The sequence below is a fragment of the Podarcis filfolensis genome (genome assembly GCF_964270895.1).
Source record: "Podarcis filfolensis genome assembly, chromosome: 11".
In the NCBI taxonomy this organism is placed as follows: Eukaryota; Metazoa; Chordata; class Lepidosauria; order Squamata; family Lacertidae; genus Podarcis; species Podarcis filfolensis.
Genome location: NC_139613.1, coordinates 33,247,370 through 33,274,340, shown reverse-complemented (window position 1 = coordinate 33,274,340; position 26,971 = coordinate 33,247,370). Strand labels below are relative to the sequence as shown.

Sequence of the window (26,971 nt, the reverse complement as noted above, 5' to 3'; positions counted from 1 at the left end):
GGTTTAAAAAACAAAACAAGCAGACATTCAACAGGTGCTGCTTTTCCCCATGGCTGTATCTCTTGGCTAGGAAGGTTGCGCTGGTGAACCATTGCCTAGTGTCCTGAAACTAGGAAAGTCAGAGAAAGCATCTGTGAAGAATGGGGTGGCAGAAAGGATAACAGTTGTGTCCCTAAGAAATTAAGTGCCCAGCCTGTGACATAGTCTGAAACCAGTCAACACAGCAACCTTGCAGGAACTAAGTGGGCCTAGATGGGAGACTGCCTGGGAAGTGTGCCCTGCATAGTCCCCATAGGAAAGATGAGGGTATAAATTCATAATAAAATTCATGCAAATATAATCCTAACATTGAAGATCTTCCTATGCTGCCTCCACTCGGTCCAAAATGGGCTTTGCATCCTTTGGATTCCAGCAGGTTTGTAATCACCTGGAAATGCCAACAGACTTCAGCTGCTGGCTGGTGCTCTGCGCTTGTCAGCTCCTTTCTCACCCACGTGGCTTGAGCATCCAGGAAACCCCTGCGGCGTGGAAGTGATTGAAGCGTTTCCTGTTGTGTTAAAACAAAAAACAAAACAATCCCATTTATTTATTTATTGTGCATCCCTCTTCCTACTAAAGGTCCATCTTTCTGGCCATTTTTTTCACTCTGCCCTTCCGCCTTCTCGATTCCTTGAGCTGTCTTCTTCAGCCTTGTCTTCCCAGACGCTCCTCCACTCTAATTCCCATCTTCCCCACGGATGATGGGAGTTGGCGTCCAACCACATCCGGGGAGCCAAGGATACAAGGCGTCTGGGCTGGAGACCGATGACTCATCCTCACAATCACCATTATTAACCGATTTCACTTTAACAACTTTATTTTTTTTCTTACCTGGGTTATATGTTCGCTCCCTCCCCTTATTTTTCAAAGCCTCCAGGTCCGTTCCTCTAGAAAGCTTTCCGTGGAAGCGCTCTACTTTTGCGTCCAACAATAAACCGAGAAGACAGACCTTGTCGAGCTTCCTTTATCCAAGTGTCTAGATATTTTGCACCCCAATTATGCAATACTGTTGTGTGTTATACCGGATACATAGGATGCTCTCATGCAGGAAAGGGGGAAGAGAGGTGGCTTCCGTTTGATTCCTACATTGTTTCAGAATACAATCACAGAATTGTAGAGTTGGAAGGGACCGCGAGGATCATTAGGTCAACGTGGGACTCGAACGCACGACTCGGAAATTTAAAGTCTCAAACTGTACCGACTGAGCTATCCCGGAAAGAGAGAAGAGGGGTAGGCTTCAACATGGAAATAGTTCAATAGTTGGGAGTGCAAATAATTTGGGGAAGCCTGCAGAATGCGCGGGCGTCAGCCTCAGTTTTTTGGGATACAGGGTATCGTGGAACATGAGGACTAGAGACTTAGGATTTCTCCTTCATCCCCCGTCGCTGCTAGGGATTCGTTGTTTTTTTTAGAGGAACTTTTGAAGGCTTGGCTTTGCCTTTCGGTTCAATCACAATTTCATCTGGGCGCGGTTAAAATAGGCACCTGCGCGAACCCAGAAGGGGGGCGCGGATTTGGGAGGGTGGACAGAAAAGCAGGAAGCTGCGGGTCCTGAAAAGGCCCGGAGGATTCCTTCGCAAGAAATCATTTTGAGAAGGATCGCATCCCCGCTCAATTCCCCCACCTGCGCGTCTCTGTGTTTTTAGCGCACTGCGGAATCGGGGAAACTGAGCGAACAATATGATCGAATAATGTCCATGGATATTTTGGCTGTCGATCCTTATCCCAGTTCCACCAAATTTCTGGAAGAAACTCGTGCTTGTGGGAAACGCAGGCCGGCAGAATCGCCCAACCAAAAGCCGGCCACTTTTTGAAAGCCCCGTTGGCTTCGGCGAGAGAATTAAAGACCGTCTGTCCCAATAGGACTTCAGCGTACGTAACCTTAACTGGATCGCGCCCTTGCAGAGTAAGTTCTGCTACGGCCAGAATTTCATCATATGAAGACTCGTGGAAGTACTTTCCATGGCGGCTTCTTTCAAAATCCAGCTATTATTTTTTTAGGTTGTTCTGAACGCGCTTGGCTGGGAGTAAACAAGGAGATTTGCTTCCCAAGAAACGGGCATAGGATCGGACTGCGCGGGTCTCGGCCATCCCCGCTGGATTCAGTTGAACTACTGTATCTGCAACGCGCCCGTTTAGAAGCTCTGAGGTTGTTTTATTTTGCTTTCTTGTTTTGTTTCTTTTATTTCAGCGCGCTTGGCAACACTAAAATCATTGTGTAGTTATTCTGCAACACGCCCATAAAATCAATCGCAGAAGCAAAGGTATTAAAACAAGACGAAATAAACATAACGAGAATAATGGAACCCGCAAGAGCCATCTGTGTCTCTCCTTTAGTCTGTCACCCTGGCCGGCACCTTACATTTAAACACATTTACAGCGCAATCCTGTTTATTCAAATATCCACTGTTTTTAAGGTACGTGGGTGTATAGGATACCCAAGGAAATGAGTTAGGATTTCTATGGAATTCGCTCCCGCAAGATGTAGTGATGACACCCAACCTGGGTGGCTTTCAAAGAGGGCTAGACAAATCCATGGAGGAGGATGCCATCAATGGTTCCATAGGGTCAGAAGCAGCAGCAATGCTTCTGAGCGCAAAGTTGCTGGGAATGGGCGCTGGGGAAATGGCTCCTGCGCTGGGGTCCTGCTTGCAGGCTTCCCATGGGCATCTGTGAGAACAGGGCGCTGGGCTAGATGGTGCATTGACCTTTCCCTATGATAGTGGACAAGCACAGGATTGCGCTGTGAATTGGGACGTCCTGCTAACCTCAGCGGGACTTCCTCCCAAATAAATTTTCTTATGGCAGAATCGCAGCTTCAGCGTATCTGGGCACAAGCGTGTCAACCTGAACAAAATTATGTGTGTTGGGCGGGGGAGACCCAGGTAAGCCCCGCTCCACATAATCGATCACATGACACGCTGCACGCACACTATTTGAATGGCAATCAATGCCCATCAACTTGGGAGGGGACCCCTCAGATACTGGAGGGCGCGCGAAGACCCCTTGGCCCCTAGGAGTTGGCTCCTATGTCTGGGTGGGAAATGTGTTGGTTAAGGACCGCAATAACCGAATTGCTATGTTTGTTCAATCCGGTGTGGAGTTTCAAGGAGTTATTGCTAAACTTGCCTCTGTTGACCCAAAATGCCCGCATCTCCCCGTCAGTGGCTCTGAGCTTGTGAAGCTGCCCTATCCACAATTCGAATCGTTGCAGGACTCTTTGGTGCAGCATCGCATCAGCTCGAGTTCCAGCTGAAAACTTTCTCTCTCGGGGAGAGACGCGCAGTTGAGACGACCTGAGCGTTTTGTTCAGCCAGTTTCCTTCCCTCGGTTCTTCAGGCGTGCATGGCCTCAATTCGCCACTAGAGGTCAGTGTCCCATCACAGTCTCGCTCTCGCTCGCTCTCCCCAGTTCCACCTCCCTTCACTCTTAAACTCAAATTAGCACAGTATTAATTAACGCTGTAGTCTATCAACCGGCTTTCCACAGCACAGTCCAAACGCAGGGTATGTGTAGAACAAAGAAAAAAACTAATTCTTGATTTATTTTCAAATGACACCCAAAAGCCCCATCGTCATTCACAAAACTGGAGGCGAGCGTCCGAGTTTCCAAGGTACAGTTCCTTCTGTCTTTTATAACTTGGGGTCTTAATTTCCTTGCGATGAACTCTCTTCTCCGCGTGCATGTTTCCAAGGTGGGAGGGGGCAGAAGGAGAACGGGCATTTCCCCCTTGAATTCTCTCTTGTGCCGGAATATAATTCTCTTCCTCTAACCAGCCTGAGTTTACTAAAATAATCATCATCATCATCATCTCGTTTCCTATTTAATAATCTACATTGGAATGAATAAGAATACTTCAATTATCTCAGTGTTAGGCTTTCATCCCCCCCTTCTCCAAGATGGGCTTCATGTTTCGCTTTCAGAACAGCATGTATGAAGAAGAGGGAAGAGAGTCAAGTCTTCTGGGAGACTAGATTTTTGTCCCAGATATTTCAGGTGATAGCTGGCAATCTCTTCAATTGCATGAATGAAGACGGGTTTGTTTTTAAGGAGCAGAGATAAACAGAACAAAGATACTGTAATGGAAGTAGGAAGTGATGGGTTTTTTGTGGGGGAGTACGCATTTTTTTCAACAGATATTATACTGTACTCAGGAACCCTCCGGACGCTATGACCTTGCCAGATTTCCTTTTATTTTCTGGAGTTTTTGTACGTCTTTTCGTCCGCTCTGAAAAGGCACGGTCGGTTTGTATTTGCCAGCTTGTTCCTGTTTAGACAAACGTCAAGTGTCTAAACCAGATCTCCCACCACACCAGCCCTGATGGAAAGGGGTTCTATTCGGAAGCGAATAGATTTCTTCTTTTCTCCCTTTCCTCTCCCAGGACCAATTTTACCTGTCTGCTAGGAGGGTGTGTTTTGAAGCACAGGTCGCTTCTCTCTCTCTCTCTCTCTCTCTCTCTCTCTCTCTCTCTCTCTCTCTCTCTCTCTCCAGCTCTCCCTTCCTATAGGCCGGGAGATTTCGGGAGGAGGGAAGCCATTCAGCGGCGGAAGCGATTAAGTGGGGATCCATCATCGCTGCGCCAGGGGCCGAGCTGCCTGGGCGGCGGGCGGCGGTCCCCAGGGTGGGGCGGCGGGTGACTGGGGTCAATGACTGGTCCCTCGTAAGTTCATTCGCATTTCCATAGGGGAGCAAAGACATCCGGATGTCAAGCAGTCCGAGGGGACGGGCAGGGCTTTGGTGGTCCTTTGTTGGGGAGAAAGGCCCAGGGTCAAATGTCATCCTGCTTCCCCTCCGCCGCCACCCCGCCCCCGCGCGCTCTCCTCAGCCAGGCTGGGCATTTTAGGCGCCCGCCTGGCTCTGCGCCCTCGTCGGAAGCTCTGGGCTGGCCTGGAGGTGCTCCGATGCTCAGAGAGGCGTGCACCTTCCAGGCTAGCGGGCCGATCCTGTGCTCCCGGGGCCGTGGAAACTGCCTTCGGCCATCCCACCACCTTCCACACCGGCCCGAGTCATTCGGCTTTCCCCTTGAAGCCCGGTGCATTTTCTTGAAGGTGCCCCCCGTCGATTTCTCAGTCACAGATTTCTTGCTTACAAGAGCCGTTTCCGCGTTGCAATGGCCGCGCTGTGGAGCGGGGCGGGGGTGGGTGGGTGTGAACGCGGTAGTCATCTGGAACACCGCCAGCAGGGCTTAATGGGCACAGATTCTCGGGCAAACTACTCAACAGCCTGGGGGAGCAAGACCTACATTGTGCCACACATACACACCTCACTCGCTTCCATCCCGGCTCTTGAAAGGAAAAATAAAACTGAGCCCGCAAATCAGAGCGTTATGTGACAGGTTTGGCACTGCGATCCCTACCAATAGGGATGCAGGAGACTTCTCCTCACGACGGGGTTACCTGCAGCTCAGCCGTGTGAGGGTAGGGAGTGGTTCTTGGCCGTGTGAGCGCGGAGGGAGGACACGCGTCAGTGGCAGGGATGGAGAAGGGGAAGAAACAGGGAAGCGATCCTCCTATCCCGCCCAAACACAGACACTTACTTGGCACCGACAAGGCAGCTGGGAATACTCCCTCCAACACAAACATACACATACACGCCACCCTTCAGATTCACATTTATTTGCCCACGGATACAGCGTTTATAGTCAGAAGAGCTTGGCTGTGGTTCTGGGTTGAAGTAGGCAGCGTTGAGCCAGATCCTGCAAAAATCCAAACGGCTGGCTGTTCAGTATGAAAGCCAATGCAGTCCCTTGCAGGATTCACCTGTGTGCCCGTGACTTACCAAGGCTTGGTCTCCATGAAAGAGAAGGAGAGAGAGAGCGAGGAGAACTGGTACCCAAAAGTAGCTTTGATGGCTGGGAGCTGGGGAGGAGGGCTCGTTCACCTTCATCCTAGCACTTAAAGGCATCTTTTTCTCTCTCCTTTTCCAACGCCCGTGGAAAGAGTCGCCCGTCTCCCACACGCGATTCGAATCCAAAGCGTTTCCCTTCCCTGGAGCGCGCAGACCAAGCGTCTATCGGCTTGCGTCGTTCAGCACGACTGAAAGCGCCTTTGTTTGTGTTGATTGCTCCTTCTTTTTTCCACTCTTTGAAAACACTCCCGACTGGAGGGCTTTCCCCTTCCCCCCGGTAGAATTCAGGATGCCATGGGGTCCTTTTCGAGAACTTTGCCATGATCCGAGCTACCCAGGGGATAGGCGCGCTGAGTCCTTAACGCGGAGGTCCCAAAGGATGCCATTCACAAACATCTCTCGCGCGAGAGCGCTTGCGTTTGGAAACGACTTATGCCTCGATCCTAAATGCAGTTTATGAAGTCCCGCTGACTTCAACAGATCTCACTTCTAAGTGGAAGCGCTTAGCGCGCCGCAATTTTAATGGCACGCTTTTAACCCCTCCAAAGTTCAACGGAATCGTTTCGTTTTGTTTTTAAGCCTTTGCACGGTCCCGATCCAAATGGGTTCATCTTGCACCTCTTATTTCCTCAGAGTTAGGCTCGTTTCAGCTGCATTTTCGCTCCTGGTGGGTAGGATAGAGGTATGTGGTTTAAGATAGGGGCTTAGCCCGTTTAGGAATTGAGCTCCAAAAAATCAGATGGAATCTTTATATAGAATTCTCACTAGAGGACGATAGTGGCAAATATGTCACTAAAATGAAACAAGCTGCGGGGTGGGGGGCTGTCTTCACGATTTTAAAACAAGCAAAAGCGTCCAGCAATAGACTAATATGACGCTGGTTCTTTATTGGCTAGTCAATATCCCTTGGAAATTTCTGAAGGGATTTTCAAGGTAGCGTTTTGTAGCCCCCAGAGTTTGTGATACTTCCGCTGTCACTAGGGGAAAACAAAACAAAACCCCAATTTCGGCAGCTTTGCATAAACCAGGAGCGGCCTTGCTTTAGAGTTATTATGGATCTCATGTTTTCTTTTGTGATAACTGAGCAAGGCGCAGCCAGGTAAGTCCTGCGCATTTTCACCCTGGAATATGTCCCAATGGATCAATGAGAGCACTAACTCTATAGTAAGCGCGCAGGTGGTTGTAGCTTGAAAAGCTTTTTTTTAAAAAAAAGTTAATAAAAACATGACATTTATTTATTTGTTTGTTTTTCTTAATGAATTATTTTCGAAGCAGATTGTTCCTTATGGAAAAATTTTGAACATAAAGTGGAGCGTACACAGAATCCTCAAAAGAGAGTAGTCACCCCAAGAAAGTGGCAAAATGTTTTCCCAAGGTAGAGAGGGTCATAAAAGTTCCCACTAATCTAGAAATAAGGGGAAAATGAAACTCTGCAAAGGTTTTTAAAATGATTTATGCTAATTTTAGCCTCCATTTTTTTTATTTAAAAAAACACCAGCTCCCAAAACCCTTCCTAGATACTGTAATTATCACTGATACACAATACAGAGAAAGGCAAACTTTGTATAGCCTGTTCCCATACATATCCTTTCAAAAGTCCCATTGAGTTCAATCGACCTTATTTCAGGTAAGTGGGCACATGACTGCAGCCTTAACGTCCCCCTGAGTTCAACCCCACTGAGTTGGATATTGTTTATGTTTTTATTATGGTGTGAGCCGCTTTGGTGTTTTTTCAGTTTGTTCTGGGTAAATGAAAAGCGGTATAAAAATCATTTTGATAACATAAAACAATATATCTGAGATCATCACATGTTTAACATTTCCCCCATTAAACTAAACTGGACTTAAATATTAAATTTGAACTTGATATTATCTTGTGTTGCTGTTGTTGAAGGGGACCATTGGAAGGAAGTTATGAAAGAGAATGGAACAATAATAACGTCTCCCCATTGAAGTTTCCTGTGCAGCTTCCGTTCATTTCAATGGGACTTGCGCACGAGATCTTTCTGCTGCTCTGTAGTCCGATATAACCAAATATATTTTTTGTTTTTCCCGTTTTAAAAAGAATTTTGAATCCTGTGTGTCCTTGTTAATGGTTTTAAAAAATCTGATCAGCAGTTAGGTTTGGGCCATCATCTCTAGCTCCTCTGCTTCTAAGTAAATAACTCTGACGTCCAAGCAGGCAGGAGATATCAACAGAAGTTGTGTGACCTGCACCTTGATGCTCGCACCCATTTACTTCTGAGGAAGTCCTAAGGAGTTTAGCTGACTAGCCCCAGAAACACAGCCCCAGATAATCACATAAATGTAGCATGTGAAGTCAGCGGGGCAAGGAACCTCAAAAATCTCATTAGGCAGAAGCATATGCATTGAAGCCGATGATTGCCTGTGTGGTTGGGTATAATCATTCTGCTACAATGGGACCTGATCGATGTTAATCCTAATTCTTCGGTTTAACTGATAAATTGGGTTAAGGTTGTCGCGGGTAGCTATGTAAGCAGTTTGTTTTCAGTTCAGCTGAAATCAGTGAGATGTTTTCTCCATCTCTGCACCGTGACCAAGATGTCCCTCCTTGACTGGTTCGTATGGATGCAACTGTAGCCAGCTACTTATTTCAGTGAAACTGTTTAGGAACGAAGGGTGGGGGGAGTAAACAACTAAGGTATTGGTCCATAAGAAAAACAAAAAACCTCAAAATCCAGAACTGGGCAATATATTTATTAGGACCAACCGAAATGTCACAAAATAATGAGCAAACCTTCGAGTTCTCCGCACGAGTTTCGAGTTACACAAAGCAATGGGAGGGCGGGGCGACGAGGAAGGACAATACGAAACACGACACGCAGATTGGGCAGGATCTTGTAGCCCTGAGGTCTGCGCTCAGACTTAGTGTCTGTTACATACTGCAAAGTTACACCAAGGTTTCTGAAATAAAGACCTCATGTCAGATTCCAGTTTGTCTGGTTTTTGGTTTATTTACATATAAACCGCCTGAGATCTATGGATGCACTACTACTACTACTACTACTAATAATAATAATAATAATAATAATATCATAAAGCCCAGCTGTAACTCAGATCTGTTAACTTTAAACAAAGCTCTTATGAGAATTAGTGAGGTTTATCAGAAATAGTTTATGAGAGTCCCTAAAGCACTAATAATGGTACCCCCATAGATCACTGAGGATGCAGTCTGCAGTTAACAGACCAGGTTGCTTCCAGTTTCATTTAAGGCAGTTTAGTCCTGACAAGACTGTACCCGAGCTTTTGACAATGGGTGGGTTTGGGGGGCGGGTTGTGCTTTATTTTGACAGTTGACAACAAACGTTTAGACTGGGGAAATGTTTCATACTAAAAAAGAAAGAAAAGAAAAGGATTTTTTTTAAATAAAAAAGTACAAAGGTAATTTCGAACTCCATCCGAATGAAATATACCATGTAATTGATGGTCCACAGTATGAAGTCAGTTAATTTAGTCATTTGGCAATTTTATGGACAATAGAAGGAAAAATTACTCTGCTAATTCCTGGTTTGAATAATAATGGACCGAAATTTTACATGCTTCAGATTATGGCACATTATAAAACAATATGCAGACGATTGTTCTCCAGAAGTTTCTCATAGTCGCATTAAGTTGATTTTCTTTTCATTTAGTGAAATCTGGCCCCAAAATATAATTTAAACGATGTTCCCAGTTTTGTTTTGACATTAAAAACTTTATGTTTTGGAGAACATGTTTAAATTATATTACTGCAGAAAATAGATCACTACATTTAAAAAACATAATTAAGTGCACTTTGCATAAAGCCAGATTTATTATACATATTCTATTTAAATTTAACCAGATTATGTGGAAGACTAAGGGCCTAAGACACAATCCACTGGGATGTTCTCATCGCAAGCCCCATAGAAATGAATAGGGCTTGTGCAGGAGAACTTCTCAGTGGGTGGATCTTCAAACAAAGCAGCTTATCCTCCGTTTATGAAACCAATTGTATAATGAGTTTAGAATCTCTCTAAAAGGGGGGGGGGTTGTGGCAGCCTGAAGAATTTATTGTAGCACAAACTTTCCTGGACTAAAGTATACCTTTCCAGGTGACTGGTACACAGAGAGAGGGGGGGAAGAGAGAGAAATGTACACTGAAAGCCCTTGCTGGATCAGACCTATGGTCTGTCTAGTCCAACATCTGCTTCCCACCCCCTTGGCCAACTAGGTGTATCTGGGATGACCAATAGGGCATGAATGCAATAGCCCTATTTGTGTGTAGATATAGTAAACCGTGGGGCAAAGCCGAAGAAATGCAAGTAAGTCAATTTTTTCCTGCAAGACTGAAATCTATGCTAAATAAGGGCACAGTGACGATTTGCAACAGCAATGATTCGCAATGATAGTAATGATCAATAAGAGTAGTAATTGGGGTATTAGACCCACGCAAGATAATTAATACCATCCAGAGTGCACGGAAGTCAAAGTTACTGAGAGGGGCAGATCGGCAAAGCGAGTAATTTAAGAAGGGTGTACTGGTCAACTGGAAATTCGTTCGCTTGTTAGCAAGCCCCACTAACCTCATAGGACTTGCTTTCTAAGCGAGACTGAAATGGAATTAAATCTGAGCAAATATGACTGGGGAATGGGCGGGCTTAAGCATGTTTCGAGCCTCCACCAAAGAACCACATGTGTACCTTGATCCTAAATACATTACAGTGGTACCTCTGGTTACGTACTTAATTCGTTCCGGAGGTCCATTCTTAACCTGAAACTGTTCTTAACCTGAAGCACCACTTTAGCTAATGGGGCCTCCCGCTGCTGCCGCGCCGCCGCCACGCGATTTCTGTTCTCATCCTGAAGCAAAGTTCTTAACCCGAGGTAATATTTCTGGGTTAGCGGAGTCTGTAACCTGAAGCGTATGTAACCTGAAGCGTATGTAACCTGAGGTACCACTGTATTTAAAAGGAGATTGTCTTGACACTGGATTAATTTCCAAGTAATGCATTGAGGACTAGAACTTTACACCCTCTCCCAAATCTGGTTTTAAATTCCGCCTCCTGCCCCAACCACGTTCCAGAGTCCTAAATATGATTACTTGCAAGTAACTGCTTCTCAAATCCGCCTAACTCTCCACTAAATAAATACATCTAGGATTAAGGTGCTAATCTGATTAAAAGGAAGGGTTAGGTTTAACTGGTTTGCTGTATATCGGATTGAATGAGGCGAACCACTCTATTCTGTAGCTGAGTAACAACAAGAATTCGGATTTGCAGGATGCACTCTAGATAGCGCACCGAAAGCGCGCCATCCTTCAAGCCTTCAAGCGCCATTACCTGGAAGGCGTTCTGATTAGTCATCGTTTGAATAGCGCTTACGCGGTAGTTTTAACCTGCTGGTTAAAGCGGGGCGTGTTGGTTCTCGGTTTTCATTCAGGCATTAACTCATTTGGAGCAGCCCTAGGTAAGCCAATATGGCGATGGACAATATCCATAGATAGAATCAGATTGCACTTGTTAAGCTCAGCCGACTCCCAGGCAATGTTGGAGAAATAATGCAGCTGCAGCTTCCTTTAAAAAAGACCTAGTTGGCTTTTGGATTACTGCACAATGCAACGAGTGTTTACTTGGAAGTAAAAGTGCCATTGTAGCCAGTGGGTGTACTCACAGGTAATAGAACTGCAGCGCAAGTTTGACATATCAGTGGTATAAAACGAATAAAATAGGGTAGGGGGATATCTGGAACGTGTTAGGACCACGGCACTAAGAAACAACTGTATAAGGTTATAGGGGAGTTTTATGTTTTAGTAAAAGATTATTGAGTTATTACAACATATGCCTGATAGAGAGATCCTATGGCTGGATGTCTGCTCTGAAGTCCCATTCAGTTCAATGGAACTTATTCCCAATAAACGGGAATCCTGTGTACATTTAGGAATAAGCCTCAGTGAAGACAATAGGACTTACTTCAGAGTAAGCAACCATAGGATCGGGCTGAACATCCATCCCATTGAAATCAATGGGACTTAAAATGTGATTAACTGACCAGATAAAATAAATGAAGTGCCTTGAGGGCTTATAAATAATAGATTTCATAGGCATAATAAATAATATTATATTACAACTACGTACTTGAGATCAATAGGAATTACTTCCAGCTGTGTTTAGGATGGAAGTGCCAATCACGTGTTTGTTATAAATGGTCTCTGTTAAAATATGCTGTGTCTGTGAGACTTCCTAGTAAAAAGCCATTTTGTTTCACGGCATTTATGAAAAGAAAACACATTTTATTTCTCTCGACTTTAACAATTCTGTCTTTATACACACAACTTGGAAGTCGCATTGATTTAACACTTACTTCCAAGCCTTGCGTTTAGGACCAGGGACGAAGTTCTTCAATACAGTGTCTTGTAAATGCCACTCTATAATTTGAGGCAGGCGAATTCACTAACTCAATTCAAGACGACGGAAATACTAAAGCTGCAATTCTACGCACGTTTGCCTGAAAGTAAAATCCATTTAAACCCCACCCCACCCGTGTAAATATGTTTAGAATTTGAATGTAAAGCACATCGTCATATCTCCCATCATGCACGTGTTCACATCTCTATTTACGCAGCCCTCGCTCCGGCACATAATACCGCTTACATAACTTCATGCCAGCCACCGTCTCCCTCTTGTGTTCGGCGCACCAGTTAAATATTATCTGCCCAATCATACTGGGGCAGAGTTTGCATTAAAAGAGGAGAGGATTATCCCGCTGCATCGGATCTTGTGTAAACTGTGGACAGACTGCTGTAGATGTAACAATTACAACTGCAGAAAGGGGGTTATTTTCAAGGAGGCCTGAGTCAACTAATGTAAGCTGTACCGTGTTGTGTGTGTGTGCGCGCGCAGGTATTTTTTTTTTTAATGCCTATTAGTCTTCTGTAGAAGCACCGCTCACTTTCAGTTCATGCAGAAAATCAAAAAGGCAATTAGCGTGTCTACAATGGCGAGGCTTTTGTGCCTGCTTTCTAAAAGTGTGTGAGAGAGAGGAAGAGAGAAAACGAAATTCCATTCAGAGATCAACCTGTGTGCACAAGAAATCCTTAGGATACAGTGCGAATCTTTGACATTTGTCTTGCGTACACACCTTTCCTTTCAGGGAAACGGCTAATTCTGCGATCCTAGGTGAACTTCTCGAGTTTAATGCCACATTCCTCTTTCAAGGATGCAGCAATCGAGGCAGTGGAAGGAGCATAGGCGTAGCTAGGCTCTTTGTTGGGGGGGGAACCTCAGTTAGTTAGTTAATTATTATTTTTAATTGATTTATTTGATTGGCTACATCCATGGGAAGGAGAAGGGCGCTACTAAGAGGACATGTTAGGAGCACAACGCCAGCCTTCGAAGCGATGGTTTCCTTCATCCTTCAGGCTCCGAGCCGGCCCTCAAGTTGAACTGGCCACATCCGCGAGAAACCAGTCTCCCGCTTCTGAGGCCGTTCTCTCTTCCCCGGTTTAAACTTGGGAGAGACCCATTCATCTCTCTCCCCTCCCTCCCCCGCCACCCATTTGGTTCCCTCCAGGATAGAGAAGAAAGGTGGCGAATGAGTCTTCTCAGGGCTCACAGACTCGCCCGAAGACCCTCCTACCTAAACAGGTCCAGAGCAAGTCTGGGGGACACGGGGCGGGCGGGGGGGGGGTCTGAAAAACGCGCGCTCCTTGAAGCAGGCGGCTCGGGGAATGTCTCTCGGCAGGTTGTCTGCTCTGGAACGAGAAAGGAATCTAGTTTATGCGCAAAATAAATCCGGGCTGAAATGAGCTAGGAGTGGGGGACGACTAGGCTATCTCCTGCAAGACGACTGTGTTATTACGCATATTACTACACATTCGCTACTCAGGTGAGGATCCATTCTCTCGAACCCAGTTCGTCGGGCGATAAAGATCCCCGGGCTGAGAGAAAGAGCGAGTTCCCCCGGGGAAATGTCGGCATGGGCAGGATATGGAGACGAAGGTGTGTGTGAAGAAGGCGGGAGACGCGAGTCTAGGCAGGAGCTGCGCGACGCCGCCCTCAGATTCGAAGCAGCCTCGCCTGTAGGGGAGAAGAAACCCTGAGGGAATGGGAAACGCGACGCCAGGCTGGTTTGGTCCCTGAGGCGGATTCCCGTTGGTTTCGCTCACACAGACTAACAGGGAGAGTTTTAGGCAATTTGGCCTGAGGGAAGAGACCGAGTCTAAAAAGATGGAGGGGGGTTGTTCTTATTAAAAAAACTTCCTGAAAAAGAAAAACAAGGTAGAGACTGAAACAGGAAGCTGTGGTGGAGGGAGAAAAAAGAACCGAATCTGTCCGAAGGGTTTGTTGGCGCGCCTCACTGAGGAAAGCTGCCTGAGAAGAACGCAGGACGCAGCGTGGGAAAAACAACGGCCGGAAGGCGAGCTGTTGGCGGGAAGAGCCCGCCTCTGCCTGCTGCCAGCCTGACCTCCATTTTAAAGGCCCCCAATGCCAAATACGTTGACTTGACAGTAAGTCCCGTTATTTCAGTGGGACTTGAGTAGTCGACTTCCACGAAGGACATGTGTCACAGCCCCTTCTGGCACTTGGCGGGGGTGCTTTGAGGTTTCGTCAGACAGGACCGGATGCTTCCCGTGGCTTCCCGAATCCTCGCGCCTGCGTTAAAATTGGCCGGATGAGGCGCCTCGCCCGGTTTCCCTTCTCTCCCCCACCCCGCCCCGCCCTTCCGCGAGCGCTATTTGGTCCTGGAGGGGAGGGGGGCTACGGAGGGGGCGTCGCGTCCCAGCAGCCCAGTTAAGGGGCAGCCCCAAAGCCACCTCCCCTAGCCGCTCCACCTCGTTCTCTATCAGGCGCGCGCACACACACACACACACACACACACACGGGCTCTTGGCTCGCGCTGAATGAACAGCGCTCGGTTCGCAAAAGTCAGTCACAAGTATAAGCGCAGGGGGGCGGGGTGCCGTCGAGAGAGGCGCTGAGGAGACGCCTGCGAAGGCCGCCAGCTCGGGAGAGCGCCTTGGCCGACGCCTACGCTGCTCATAGGGCCGCTGCTGAGGTGAGTTCCGGGGAGCTGGAGGGAGAGCGAGCGGCGGCGGGAAGCAAACCCTCTCGCCCTGCTGTGGCGCCAGCCCGAGCAAGACTCGGCGTCCTTCTCCTGGCTCCTGAGGGGAAACTCGTGAGGGTGAGACAAGGGAGAGAGGGAGCGGCGGCGACGGGACACCGACCATTTCAGCCGCGCAGGAGAAGAGGGGCGAAGCGGAGGAGCGGCGGGTCGCCATCTCCTGCTCCTTTCCTTCCCGCGCTTTGCACCCTTGAGGCAAGAGCTCCGCTCATCCGCTCTAGAATCCCAGAGGGGGCGGGGACTTTAGAACGCTGAGGACTAGCTGGCTGACATTATTTATTTTACCATTACTGTACTATTATTATTCGATTCTTCCCGAGCGAATGTGAGCGCCTTTCCATTTCTTTGCTGTTAACGAAGCTATTTCTGCAGAAGAGGGAGGGGATAAATACTCAGGCTAATGCGAATACAAATAGATCCCGAAGTTCGATCATCAGGTGGCAACCTACCTATAGGGTTAAAACAAAAAAACTCGACCAAACTGAACTCCCGAGGCCTTTTGGGAATTTCTGTGGGCATTTATTGCCATTTCTGGGGTCAGCGATGGAAGTGACGCACTTACCCCCGAGGCAGGGGGATCTGAGGTGGCATGACAGCCCTTCGAAAAGGCCAGGCGGTGTTCGAGACCAATTCATTTCTTTATTTTAAAAAGAAAGAAACAGGAGGAGGCTATTTCTCAGGGCGTGTTGTTTACGGAGGGAATGTCGTTTGCTGTGACGCTGGAAAGGTTGGCACTTGTTGGCTCACAGGTGTGAAGACAATTGGCTTCGTGGGAAAGGAGACCAGTTCTCGCCTGGTTTGGGTCCTGGCTTCCGCACCGGCGGGGCCTGGCACTGGGAGCAAGCAGACAAACCATTACCAAAGGCCTCCAGCTTCATCCAACTCTTGGAAACCCTTGAGCAAAGAGAGCTGGCCGCCAAGCGGGTTCCATTGAACCACCCCGCATTAGCTCTTGCATAAAATATATTATTATAAATCTATCCTCAGTTCAGATATTAGCTTTAAGCCGGACTGATCCTTCTCCATATTAATTCTAAATATTAATTCTTTTCTGTTTTCTGCTTTGTTAATAGACCTGTGGATCTCCTAAGGGATGATGATGATGATTGGGGGAGAAATCAAATTGTTTTGTCTTAACTGGGCTGTGGAAGATTGCGATCCACAGGCCAGTTAACCAAAGGCCTCAGTTTAGGAGTTCTGTGTTTACTTTCGTTTAAGTGCAGCTCCAAATACATTCGGCAGTGGCGGATACACTTCCAGCTGAACTTGTCAGAAAATGTGCTCCCAGATGCCAGGCCAAACAAATTTAATAGTTACTATAATGCTGTCATACCAATCAGAGGCCCGGTTGACCTTTAAGGGAATTTACTTCCAAATGGGCTTGCTTGCGATCGGGATGCAGCCTCAAGTATTCTGGATTAGCTGATAAGTAGATTGGTGTGCCAAATTTTGTTGGCAGAATTTAGCCTGGGAATTGACTTTTTTTTCTGGGGCGGACTGTGCAAAGATGTTTTAATGAGGCTGGGGAGGGGAGGGGAAACCTTTTTGAAAATGGCTGCAGAGCCGGCCACTCCCCGGGAGTTATGCAATAGGCCCACCGCATCTCCAGAACTAGCGCCAGCAGAGAGAGCTCTGCACACTGTCAGCTCTGGACTAATCGGCTTGTTTCCTTTCATTGATTAGCACTCAAAAAGCGTGGACAGAAGACGACCAGATTGGGGTCGGGGCGGGGGGAGTGGATTTTGAAGATGACATTTTAGGACAGAAGGTCAGGCCGATTAGTAGTGCCACTGACTAACCTGCGTTTCCTTGTTCAATCTGTATCTTAAAAACAAGAGAGGAAATGTATAAATTGTCTGGAAACCGTTCTCTCCGTTTAAGGATTCATGCAAGCAATTAAGAAAAGAGTTGCAATCTAGTAGCGCTAAAATACTTAAAATGTGAGGGAAAGACCAGTATTTTATTTAAAACATTCGCAAGTGGGTTTTAAATTTAACGTGTGTATAGCATATTACAATAATTGCATTCGCTAATTCCCGAATGATATTGCCATTGCCATTGTTGTTTTGTTTTAAAACCAAGCATAGCAACAGCAGTTTTCTACACTTACTAGAAAGGAGGGGAAGGAAAGGACTGAGTCTGTCTGATCCACACAACCAAGCTAAGCCGAAATTGTTGCATTTAAATCAGTTTGCGCTCTATGGCAGACACCAGACTTGATCAGCTCCAGTGCATAGAATTGCTTGGGACTGTGTTGTGGACCAGGCCGAGAACAACTGCAACCGTTTCCATTTCTCCCCCCCCCCCCCCCGCGGGCCAAGTCAGTGTGTTTAGGTATGTCCAGAAGGGAGTAAAAGCACGTATTGGCACTACATCTGCCTTGGAGAATTGCGGTTAAATGACGCCCTAGCCTTATTCTAGGAAATTCAGTGTCGTATAACGGGTGGAGAAATCCATGTTTAAATACATGCGCCGCAACGCTGCGCGTGTTTCCTCGGAAGTACATTGGACCGCTTTCAGTTGTACTTACTTCCTAGTAAGACTGCCGAGGACTCCAGCCTTTGACATGCAAGAACAAACAACAAGGAGAACCGAACCGCAAACAAAATTTAAAAAATTGACCCACCCAGCTCGCTGCAGCAGCAAGAAAACTTAATTTTCTCCTATCCCTGTTTCTTTTATTTATTTATTTAAAGGCCCTAGGTGTAAAAAAGGAAAGAATAAAATAAAAAGATTTATTTATGAATAGGTGTGCAAGACATAAGATATACTTTCTCTCTCTCGCTCTCTCTTAAACATACGCACACGCTTAATTAACTGCTGAAATAAAGATATGAGCGAAATGGCTTCTTGTTCCAAGCATAGGTACTCAGCTACCTGCTGCAAGTCCTGCGTATTATATTATAGGCCTCCTTTTGTCTACCCAATTACTTCGCTGCTCTTTCTGTCCCTGAAATTAAGGATTCCCCTTTCAAAGACGAGCTCGACCCTTTTTTTCGGGGTGGTGGTGGGGCGCTCAAAAAGATCCAATGAAGAACCTCGAAGTTGCCTCCTAGCAGAGAGCGGGAAGATACTGTCCCTTAATGTTACCTTCCTCGGGCTAGTGAAACAGTGCCGCTTCTGTCAGCGAGCTAAGAAGTCATCATACATTCAAAAGGCTCAGGGGAAATATATTTTTAAAGGGGAAAGTCGCTCCTCCCTCCCCCCCCCCCTTCCCCAGCCATCTAGAGCAGCGGCAGAGGGTCTACCTGGCCAGATCGTGGGCCTGGCGACGGGGAAGGAGCGAGGCAGGCGAGCTCTGTGGGCAGTCAGTGCTCCCGGCTCTGCGCATCCGCGGCGTCCTTTTCTGCCTTCGTAAGAGAGCCCAGTTAAGGATTTCTAATTGCTTTCTAATTTCGGATTAACCTAATCCTTTATGATTATCGTTTAAAGAAGAGGGTTGTCAGCGTTCAGTGGTCTAGCTTGGAGTTTTGATTCGTTTACTTGCTTCCCCAGAGAAGACTAGTTCTGGAAGACCCAGTATTGCACGATTACAGTCCATTGAGTCTCCCTGAGCGTTGGTGGTTATTTGTGGTTAAATCTCTCTATCTATGCTATCTATTTGGATGATTGTGCTAGGGCTGTGTTTCCTGGAATTTTAAGAGTGGCTGAAATCTAGTTGCGAAGGTGTTAAATACAAGTGCTGGGTTCCCTACCCCCACTTTCCCCCCTCTTTGTTGAAGATGTTATATCAGGGAGACTAGCGCGATCTTAGCTGTTTAAACGCTTCTTTTATTCAAATACACTCGCCCCCTCCATCCTTCCCACCACCCTTTGGATTTGTGTGGGCAGCCAGTAGGTGTCGCTGTCCCCCCGCTGGCCAGAATAGGGTAGCCAAGAGCCATTCAGGGGCAAGGAATGCTCTGCCTGGTCCTTTCCCTCCAGGGATCCATTAAGGCTGCAAATAGCCTCAAAGTGACAGACAGCACTGGCTCACCTCTCGCACTTGACCATCCTACCAGGACGGGGCGCGCGAAAGTTGTGTCCGTTTAGCTGAGGCATTTTCTGGAAGGCCTCTTCCTCTACTTAAATGGGCACAAGCAATGGATGGGCCGAGCGAGAGAAATCCAGTGTCGGGGATCACCGTCCGCCCCCCACCCCGTGCGCCATCTACATCCAGATTTTAACTTGGTCTCTGCACAATATAATCGCTGCCTCCTTCCAGCCAACCATCCAATTGGTAAGAGAGAGAAAAGGGCCTAATGGAAATAACCAAGGAAATAACAGATCACATCAGATTTTAGAAATTTTTAAATTTTAAAACCCGGTGCTGAATTAGGGAGAAGTAACCATAATAAAAAAAACCTACCCAGATTTAGAAAATAAAACTACTCTGCTACTGGGGGAATATGTGGGTTGACGCTTCTTCTGGAAATGTTGGGCTGCAATCAAATCCGCATTGGCTACTTTACGCATGTGAGCCTGACCTTAACCGTGTTGAATACTCTCAGTGTTATTGACTCACCTAAATGCTTTTATAACAAAGAGCTTTGCCCACGTCTACACCCACACACCCACACACACCTTTCCCCAGTCCTCATCCTCTACGGAAAACTAGTTCTCAATTATCTGAAATCCATATTCATTTCCAGACTATTAAAAGCTCTACCCCCATCTCCTCTTGCCTTCTGCCTTGAGATGTCATGCAAGAGATTATTAATAAACAAGAGGCTGGGATTTTATTTATTTTGTAATCTTTCAGGAAGAATCCTTATCCCCCCCCCACGAGGTGTTTTAAGCGTGCCTTTTACACAAGACTCGATCTCAATTTATGAATTGAAAAGGGGGGAGGGGGAGGATTCGTGAGAGAAATGTTAAGCTAAATTGGAGATGATTGGCAAAGTGCATTTGCATTCGGAATGTATCTCATTTCAGTGGAAATTGTTCTTAAAAGCATGCAAACAACGCTGTGGGCTACGAATGTGCTGTGGTGGTGGTGGTTGTTGTTGTTTTTGTTGTTGTTGTTTTTAAAGTTCTGCTTCCAGATCTATATAACACACCTTCCCACTTTGCAAAATCTAAAGAATCCTAAAAATTGCACGTTTTCATACCTGAAGTGTTTCTATACGTGTCTCATCATATCGAACGTGTCTTGCGAATACGTATTGCAGGTTTAAAGGGCGGAGGACCTCGAGAAAGATAAAAGCAATGAATTTGCTTTTTGGTTTTAGAGATCCCACTAAATTGAAACGAAGAAAATATTATTTGGAGCATTTTCTGTTTTTCTGACCCAGTGCTTAAATTTTGAAAAAAGTGGTCCTTGGCTGCATAAGACTTGGCACGAGGGGTTATTATGAATGGGGCGGTCGTTATCTAACGTTTACCCATGGGCATCGCATCGCTGTGTATGTGGGGTGCAATCCTAAACGAGAGCAATGTGCGATACGATATAATGGTGGTCGTGGGCGACTCGCTACTTATTGTTCGCGCCGTCATGGTTCGCGTTTTCGTGGCATGTGGCACAAGACGAGGCAGCTGTCCCTTGATCTCCCTGGGGCCCAGGCACTTGAGGTGCTGTGGGTGGGGTGGGATGGGGTGGGTGGGGGCGAAGAGGGAGACGAGGAGAAGAGGGGAGGGGCTGCGAGATGCAGGAGGGCCGTGGAAGTGGCCTTCACAGCGAGAGCAGCGTGCGAAGGAGTTGGGATTTGTGCAGATTGCGAGGCTCATTCAAACGCCGCCCGCTGGTGCTGCGATTCGCAGGGACTCGGCCTCCATATGGTAATTTTAGCAGGGCAGGGGGCGGAGGTGTGTGGGGCGCGCGCGTGTGTGCCTGTGTGTGTGTGCTTGTGTGTTGGAGTGGGTTCCCGACTAGCAGCTAGTAGCTAAGCTCGGACAGAGCACGGGCACCGAAGGCAGCGGACGCCACTCTGCACCTTTCTTGCAGCGACAGCATCCACGGAGCCGTCGACCCCAGGGTAGCAGGAGCCAGCGGGAACGGGAGAGAGCTGGGGTTAGCAGGAAGCAAGACATCGCATGGACCTCGGTAGGGACTTAAGCATGATAACGACACCTAGATCGAGGTGTGTGTGTGTGCGAGTGAGAGAGAGAGAGAGTGCACTTGTAGGCATGGGGTAGACGCCCAAGCAGATGCCTGCGATAACAGATCTGCTCCTTGAATGGACACATATTTTACTCCCACGTATGTATCCTTCGTGTGCGGCGATCCTCTTTAGATCTCTGCAGGACTAGAGCTATAGCCAGCTCAGATGGTTCACGTGGTTTAATTAGTCACTCGAGGAGGTTGGGATTGTCTCAATCAGCGAGGTGTCCCCAATGTTCTATGTAAATGGCCAAGTCGACTGGCAGTCGGTGCTGTTGCTGGAGCCATATATATATAGGCTCTCTCTATATATAGCTGAGTGTGTGTATATATATATATATATATATATATATATATATATGGCATATATATATATGGCATGTGGCGAGCATACTCACCTAAATGTATTGTTGCGCTCTCTCTCTCTCTATGTATATATATAGGTAAGAACTAACCTAATGGAGGAAGAGTGTCTGGTGCCCCCCTTTAATGTTTTACGTGTCGCCATCTGACCACTTTTTATTGGGTGACATATCATATGAGCACTTTAGTGTAGGGCACGTAAAACTGGAGATGGAGGTAGGGCTGAACATGCCATAAGAATGCTCAAAGAACTAAAGTGAGCAGCTCGGGGAAATAGATGCTGCATACCACAAAAACGAAAAATTGCTCTCCTGAGCCTTTCTCAAAACATATGTATGGCTGGCTTTGAGGAGAGTTAACTTTCACCCTATGCCTGTGTGCAGGTAAGTCATTCATGCTGTGCCTAATTACCTATGCATGTGCTTTGGCTTACTTGGCTTTAAATAGGTATGTGATGTAAGTGTGCCTTCATTGTTCTTTTGGGTGTGAACCCTGCGTTATTTTAAAGACGTATATAGATTACAGGGAGAGGGTGAAGGAAATGTTTTATTTGTAAACAGGATCGAATTATTTAAAAACAAAAAACACCGAACTCCAAATAAAATGTCTCTCAAATAACCTAATATTTTAGGTAGATCTAGGCCCCTCGGCTTTCGAGCAAACAGAAAAGCATTCGCATAATAGACACTGATTTGAAACAGCATATCAAATGCATTGTCGCTCAGTAAAGCGGTGCTTGGCTTTAAGCCAAGCAAGTTTTAAACGAAATGCAATACATTACTAATGTACCGCAGCTAAGATAGAACATACAACATGGTTGAAAATGTCTTCCTTAGATAAAGCTCTCCCTCACCTGGGTCTGGGCACATTTTTAAAGAGAGTATTTGAAAATTAAAGGTTCCCGGAGCCAAAACAGAAATAAATGTTCATACAAGGCAGCCTACAGCACTTTAAACTGTCCCTATTATGCAAGCTTCGGTTTTGCTCCGCCCTCTATTTTATTATATTGCTCATGATGAGGTTACTAATCAAACTTTTGAATCTCCGGTTGCTGCCATTATCGTCGATCAACATAACATGCAAGTATATATTATATTTTTTAATATAGAAATCCAACCAACCGACCTCTCCTCTTTTTTATTTTTTAAAGAGGCTCCTGACGCTTGAAAAAAATTGCGTTAGGAACAATGTCGGTACATATTTTGTAAGCCCTATGGAAAAGGAAGAAGCAGGGAGCAAAATTGCATCTATGGAGCAGCGACACGGCAGAACAGAGGTATTGCCAAATCATAAACAAACAAAAAATATTATTTTTAAAAAATGTTTTGTTTATATAAAGAAAAGAAAAGAGAGAGAAAGGCAATCCAAAGACCGTAACTTCCAGTAAATGTTTTAAAAATGCAAATCTACCTTTACATATGCATCAGTATGAAAAATAATACCCGCTGGAGCCAACCGGAGCAGCAGCAGGAGGAGGAGGAGGAGAGCAGAATGGCGCAGCGTTGATTATGCAGAGAGAGAGACGTCTGGGCTGTGCCGGAGCCTCCGGGTAACCTGCTCGGCTTCTGCGGCTTCTTCTCCCAGCAGCGCTGCGCGCAGGCCGGCTCCCTCGGTTGGCGCCAGGAGCCGATCGGCAGGAATCTCATCCCCCCATGTTTTAGCAGATCTTGGCCATTTGGGCTTTTGCTTGTTTGGTTTGGTTTGGTTTTTTTGGAGAGGGGGGCAGTTGCTGCTGCTGCTGCTGTTGTTTTAGGACGAAAGGCTTGCTTTGGTGAGCTCAGCTTTTTCTCTCTCCCACCCCCGCCCTTCTTCATCATCTTCTTCTTTTTTTGCGTTCCTTTAATTAAAATCTTCAATGAAAGGAGGCGATCGCTCCGGGAATCTACAGTCTCTTCTTCAAGCGGCAGGATTTGCATATTTTTTTAATGCCCTAATTTCCTTGATGTATGTAAATGTAGCCGAACGTACAGTAAGACTCGAGCTGACGTCAATGGACGTGACCTCGCTGCTAAACCTTGAACGTGAAGCTGGGATGAGGGAAAGCGGAGAAGGAGGGAGGAGAGCGAGAGAAACGGGGGAGAGAGGAGGAGGAGGAGGAGAGAGAGAGAGAGAGAGAGAGAGAGAGAGGGAGGGAGGGAGAGGGAGATGCGAGAGAGCAGTAGCTGCTGCTGCTGCTGCTGCTGCTGTGCAAACAGAAACGGCGGAGACGACCGGAAGATGCAAAGAGACAGCCGAAGACCCGGCGAAGACTCCTAGTCAGATATCGCCAGCTCTCTCTGCCTCCTTGTACAGCACTGTGCGAGCCTGGCAGCATCTCCCTCTAACAAAATAAACATTTGCATAACCCCTCCGCCTCCCAATATATTCCCTCTCTTGATAACAAGAAAGCAAATGCAACGTGTGTGTGTGTGTGTGTGCATGCATGTAGGGGAGATGTCCCCAGTAGACCTATTTTTCTCTCCTCATCCTCCCAATGCACAGCTCTCTGAAGTGGTGATACAAAAGTGGGGGTGCAGCGACTGCTTCTCTCCAGAAGATCAGGGGCTTCAGAGAAGGACCATAGCCAGCTATGTATGTGCCACTCACCACGCCAGCTTACGTGTGTTGCGTAGTACAGTGGTGTTGTTTTGCAGTGTGAAGGGAATGCCGATGGCACGTATGTACACAAAGAGGAGGAGGAGGAAGAAAGAGTGTGAAAGAGAAGAGGGAGAGAGGAGACATTCATGGCCCCTATATGTATGAAGGAAGGAAAAGAGAAAGGCGAGGACGACTAGGAAAAGCACAGGGGTGTAGCTAGATCACCTGTGAACTTGTAACCTTTGGCAATTCAACCTGATCATCATACAGTTTTTCTGCGGGCTCAGATGCCGAAGTCAACCTTGAACATGGTCTTCTTTTGGCTTTACTGTATTCTGGTTTGCAGCCAGAGACTGAATGTAAGGATAACCCGGATTCCTGCAGTCAATTCTGCACTGGACTTTTTTATTTTTTATTTTTGGAAGAAAAAGGAGCTAAAGAAGTGGTTTGCGGCGTGGTGGAGGTGAGAAGGATGTCTGGAAATCTTGCTTTCCCCGTCCCCTCGCCTGTCATCCCTTCTCGTTCTTGTTAAACACAACAATAGTATTATTTGATTCGCAAGCGCTAGGTCGAGTTTTCTCGAGGATGGCCCTATACTTGGAGCCTATCCAGCTTTGGGTTTTTTTGAGAGAGGGGATGAAGACCCTCTTCAGTCTGCGTCACCTGGCTCCCTTTCCACCATCCAACCCGCAAACCATCCTTTCGACGTGGTCCACCATGGCATTCGCTTCCGATTCTGCCAGGGCCTTTTGGAAAGGTATAAGACAGCCGAAGAGGCAAACGAGCGCCTTCCCCTTAATCCTCCATCCAGTGATTCACCTGTATTAAAATATCGAGGCAGCCTTGACAGTTAGAAGCTATTTGGGCTCCGTATTGTGCAGGAGAGCAATACGTAGCCCATGGAACATTCTGTCCCTGCTTGCTACAGAGAGAGGTGCCCCTGTGCAAGATACAGATATATCTATATCTATCCCCCGAATAATGTGTTCTTTCTCCGCTCTTTATTAGGCTGGGGCAGGCAGCTAAGCAACAGCCAGAATACTCCTGCCGTGGTGGGTGTGTAAAGAGAAGGCAATGGCAGCCATTGACGAGAACACGAGTGACAGCCTCTCCTTAGGCTACATTTGGCGGGAAAGTTGCTGCCAGAGCAGAAAGGTCTGTGCTTTCAGACGGCGCCTCTCCCTCCTTGGGTTTCTCATTAACGGCTTCCCCGTCCCCCCCCCCACCTCCCGGCAGCCCACATTTCCATACGAGATGCTCATTTGAATCTGTGCCCCCTCCCTTCGCCTGGCTCCACCCCTGCAAGCCTCCCCCCTCTCTATCCCAGACACACGTCTCCAACACGCAGCTGTGGACATCTCGCGACACACCTACAAGCGACACCCAACGGCCTCTCAGACGCAGCCCTGCTGCTGGGGAAACGTGTCCACATGCAAACCTCGTCGGGAAGGAGACGCACCAACCGAAGCGCTTCTCTCCCAAGGCGCGGAATCCTTAGCAACGCCCCAGCACACCCTGGCCATACTCACAAGTCAGTATTCCTGTATGCACTCTGAGCACCCGAAATCACACAAGGGGCTAGCCTTCTCCGTTGCGCAGCCCTACACCCGTGTCCTAGGACACAGACGCACACGCGCGCGCTCGCATCCTATTGCACTGAAACTTGCGTGTATAGGGCGCAACCTGCACCCGCGTTCTTCCAAATGAACCGTGCTAGGGCTCATTCTCTTGCCAACCTCTGTGAGCAAGGAGGACGGGTGCCCTTTCAGATCCTTCTGCGCCGAAGACATCAACTCGAGCAGCCTGGTGCCGTTGGCTTTTACCTAAAAAGCGTTTAAGAAAAGGAAAAGAAAGCCGATGTTGAAGTACCGGCAGCCCAGGCAGCCCAAGTGTTCGACAGAGTCCTGACCTACCGCGGAAGAGCACGGAGCAAGTTTACAAAAAACTCAGATGGCCATGAGTATTTTGCAGAGAAGAAGGCAACAGCTTAAACTCACAATAGCTCGGTTGCCTCAAGAATTGAAGAAAGAAAGAAAAGGAGTGAGAAGAGAAGGCAGGCAGGAAGGAAGGCATAGAGAGCAACTCTATTCTTCGGAAGGAAACATTAAAAAGAAAAATCGTGAAAGTGAAAAGTTTTTTGTTTTGGTTTTAAAGGCGGGCTCTTGATGCAAAGGCAGTTTTTAAAAAAGAAAAGAAGAATTCCACGCAGAAATGCATATTTCCCTGCTCTTCCACCACAGGGAAATGTAGCCATTGCTCCCGTTTAGGCTAGACATTTCTAATTTGTTCCGTCTGTCAGAAAAGGGCTGGGAGAGGGTTTGGTGCAAATTCATTATCTCTGGCAACGCATAACGTATAGCAGGGATTGAAAAAGACCGTGGCAATGGACGAACAATAGGGCTTCAGTTCGCGAGCAACAAAAGCGTTGGGGAAACTGGTTGAATTTCAGAGCACGTCCTCCTTTCCAGAGAGGGCTGGGCTAGACCTCGCCAACCCCCCCCCCCTGCCCCCGTTTTTTTAAAAAAAACTTGCAGAGTGGCTCACACATACAATACTTCACTTTCTACTCTGGCGCTTTGTGCAAGCTGTATTGGGAAAAGAAAACTGTTTGTTTAAATCCCCTCTTCATTCTCACCCCCCTCTGGATGGAAAAGGACCCATTTTAGAATCCAGTCGTGCAAGTGTTCTACGATGGAACTTTAAAAAGCCAGTTATAAATAGAGATGACGAAAGGGATGATCCGAATCTTGGGAGACTTTGAAACTGCTTTCTGCGATTTAAAAGGAAGTTTTGGCTAAGGAATCCTTGTTGCTTGCCGAAGATTCCACCACATTCACCTAAGATCTAGGATCAGACTGTCCTTCCCCCCTCCCTCCCCCCCCAATCTGTTGGAACGAGAAGAAACGAGAAAAAGTAAGTATATCTGCCGACTTCTCACGACTAGCCTTCTTTATAAACTAAAT

General features: G+C 47.0%; 1 long non-coding RNA gene across 9 annotated transcripts in view; it reads left to right on the top strand.

Annotated features, from left to right (window-relative positions):
• Window positions 1-3,190: 3,190 nt before the first annotated feature.
• The window catches only part of LOC310745048, a 133,503-nt gene continuing 109,722 nt past the window's right edge, over window positions 3,191-26,971 (top strand). Inside the window, exon 1 of one of the 9 annotated variants that reach the window (XR_014539846.1) lies at window positions 3,191-3,652. This is a non-coding gene — a long non-coding RNA (uncharacterized lncRNA). The other 8 variants (XR_014539847.1, XR_014539848.1, XR_014539849.1 and 5 more) reach the window with 8 other exon arrangements.